Here is a 3,497-nt window from a genome sequence, read left to right as displayed (position 1 = left end):
CATGGCCTTCAGTGGTAGCATGGGCCATGGGCATTGTCACAGACCCTTCCTGCTGCAGGATTATGGACCCAGACTTGTCCCCTCTGCAGCAGCACAGGCCAAGGCATCACTGTGGCCTCAGATGGTAGGACAGGCTGCTCACATCAGGCTGATCCTTGTTCTAGTTCCGCCTCACTTCACAGTACACAAGCTGTTCCACTTCTCTTTCTCCTCCATCTCTCTACCACATAGTAGTAGCTCACTGTAGTGTTGCCCAACTGTCCAAGTGGAGTGGTTACAGGTGGGACCTATAAGGTGTTTCTATTAGGAGTAATTTTATTACTACTTTTTTTTTTTTTTTTTTGACCAATAGTATTTGGTTTTACTCTAGATCCCTGAGCTATCTAGACTCTGGTTCTTTGTCACCCAAGCAGTGTCAGGTATGGGTTCTACCTTGTGGAGTGGGCCTTAAGTCAGTGATTTGACTTATTGGTTGGTTCCTCCCTCAAGCTTCAGGCCACCATTGCTCTAGCTTATCTTCAGAGCAGGATACCATTGTAGATCAAAGTTGTTGTGGCTGGGATGATGTTTTTGTTTCTCTTTTGATAGGGTCCAGAGTACCTCCCTATACCAAAGACATTAGAACACATTGATAAAGGCCAACTCAACATCTCCATAGTCAATGAGCTGTGTAGGTGTTATCTTCAGCAATGGGGCCTGCTGTCAGTTTTTGGAGACCCGTCTATTGTCTTGGCAATGTCCCGGGTTGTCTGGGGACCATGAGACCCCTGTGGCTAACAACTTTATTAGATGTAACCCAATATTGGTACTGTAAGCTTCATTTGCCAAGAATCTCTTCTCAATGGCCAGTTGGGGCTCTCTGTCCCCCATTGCTTAGTGATTTTATTTAGATTGCCTTCACATGTGTATATATTTTTAGGAAGTTTCTCCTGCATTAGGTTTCCACACTAATTAATTGAATGGCCTTTAATTTTAGATGTCTCTCCTCCCAATTCCTTCCTCATTCCTGTCTCTCCCCGTTCCCCACTTGATCCTCCCATTCATCCATAACTATTTATTCTAGATCCCTCTCCTACCAGTGCCTGCCTGTATCATCTGGTCCCTTACTCTATACTTATCCTCTGTGGTTCTATGGATTGTAGCATGGCTATTACTGATTTAACAGCTAATATTCAAATAGAAGAGAATATTAGCTCACTCAAGATGATTTTTTTCTAATTCTGTCCATTTACCTGCAAATTGCATGGTATCATTTTTTTTTTAAATTTCTGAGTAATTTTCCATTGTCTAAGTGTACACATTTTCTTTATCCACTTTTCTATTGAGGGACATCTAGGCTCTTTCCAATTTCTGGCTATTATGAACAGAGCAGCAATGAACACAGTTGGTGGGATGAAGTGTCCTTTGGGGATAGGCCCAAGAGTGGTATGGCTGGATCTTCAGGGAGATCCATTCCCATCTTCCTGAGAAGCAGCCTCACAGATTTCCAAATGGCTGTAAAAGTTTGCACTCCCATCAGCAATGAGTGAATGAGGGGAGGAACCATCTTGAGGTGTGTGCTATTTTATTTACCTATTTGTATGTATATGTGGGTGTGTGTGTGTATACATATATACATGGGTGAGTGTGTATGTGGGCCAGAGGCTGACTTCTAGAATCTTCTGTTGCTCTCCAGATGAGTCTGGATCTTGCTGATGCTACCAAACTGGCTGGCCAGCAAGTTCTTGGGATTGTCCTGTCTCTCCCTTCCTAACGATAGGATCACAGATTGGAGCTGCTGTGCCTGTCTTTTCCCCTGAGATCTGAACTTAGGTCCTCATGCTTGTGAGGCAAACACTACCAACGGAGACATCTCTCCAGCTCTTAAAGGCATGGGCATGTTTTATATGTTTGTATGCTTGCTCAGAGAACTACAGTTTCCTATTTTATTTAGTTTCAGCCTTTGGGTATTTTTAAAGTTAATTTTTCTCTTCTTTTGAGACAGGATTTCTCTGTGTTGTCCAGGCTGTCCTGAAACTTGCTCTGTAGACCAAGCTGGCCTCGATCTTAGAGATCTGCCTGCCTCTGCCTCCTGAGTGCTAGGATCAAAGGTGTGTGCCACCATATCCGAGCTTTGAAGTTAAATTTTAACTAGTAATGACCCTGTACCTGTACCTCTCTTAATCCATAGAAGTCCTTTTTGTCTTTCTTTCTGGTTTCTTGTTTTACATAAAGACTTTTTTTATTCTTTCTTACTTCCTTCCCTCCCTCCCTTCTCTCTCTCTCTTTCTCTCCTCTCCTCTCTTCTTTCTCTCTCTCTCTCTCCTTCCTTCCTTCCTTCCTTCCTTCCTTCCTTCCTTCCTTCCTTTCTTCCTTTCTTTCTTTCTTTCTTTCTTTCTTTCTTTCTTTCTTTCTTTCTTTCTTTCTTTCTTTCTTTCTTTCTTTCTTTCTTTCTCTTTCTTTTTTCTCTTGTATATTACATCCCAAACACAGGCGTTTCCCTCTATACTTCCATCCCTCCCTCCTCCCTCCCCTTTCTCCCAGATCAATTCCTCTTCTATTTCCCGTAGAGAGAGAGAGAGAGCGAGAGCGAGAGCAAGAGAGAGAGAGAGCAGGCCTCCCAGGAATATCAACTGAGTATGGCATAACAAGCTACAACATGAGGCACAGATGCTCACATCAAGGCTGGATGAGGCAGTCCAGTAGGGGAGAAGAGTCTCAGGAGCAGCCAAAAGAGTCAGAGGCAGCTCCCACTCCCACTGTTAGGAGTCTCACAAGACTATTCTACACAACCATAGCATATATGCAGGGTATCTACCTTAGACCCACACAGGGTCTGTGATTGTCACTTCAAAGACGTTATTTATTATTGTTAGCTTATGTGCATGGGTGTTTTCCTGTATGTATTGAGTGTACCACATGCATGCCAGACTTACATTGGATCTCCTGAAACTGAGCTACCATGTCGGTGCTGGGAACCAAACCAGGGTCCTTTGTAAGAGCAGCTCTTAAACATTGAGCCGTCTTTCTAGCCCCACTTCCTGGTTTCTTTTTGTTTGTTTGTTTGTTTTTTGTTTTTTTGTTTTTTCAAGACAGGGTTTCTCTGTGTAGCTCTGGCTGTCCTGGAACTCACTCTGTAGACCAGGCTGGCCTCGAACTCAGAAATCCGCCTGCCTCTGCCTCCCAAGTGCTGGGATTAAAGGCGTGAGACACCATGCCCGGCGACTTCCTAGTTTCTTGAGACAGAGTCTCCTTATGTAGACCAGGCTAGACTCAAAGCCAAAATTGCCCTGCCGCAGCCTCTCAAGTGCATGAATTATAAGTGTGTGCCACCAAGCCCAGATTAGTAATCCGTCAAGTTTTAGTAGCATATGCTAATGTTTTATAATGCTGATAATGTATTTCAATCATGTTCAACTCCATTATCCCCTCTTGTCCTTCTCCTCTCTCCACTGATCCCTTCTTTGTTCCAGCTAGGTCCCCTTCTACTTGAACTCACAGAAATCCCCCTGCCTGTG

Source organism: Mus musculus, chromosome 10, assembly GCF_000001635.26.
Source record: "Mus musculus strain C57BL/6J chromosome 10, GRCm38.p6 C57BL/6J".
Taxonomy (NCBI): Eukaryota; Metazoa; Chordata; class Mammalia; order Rodentia; family Muridae; genus Mus; species Mus musculus.
Note: the sequence above shows the minus strand (reverse complement) of the source record.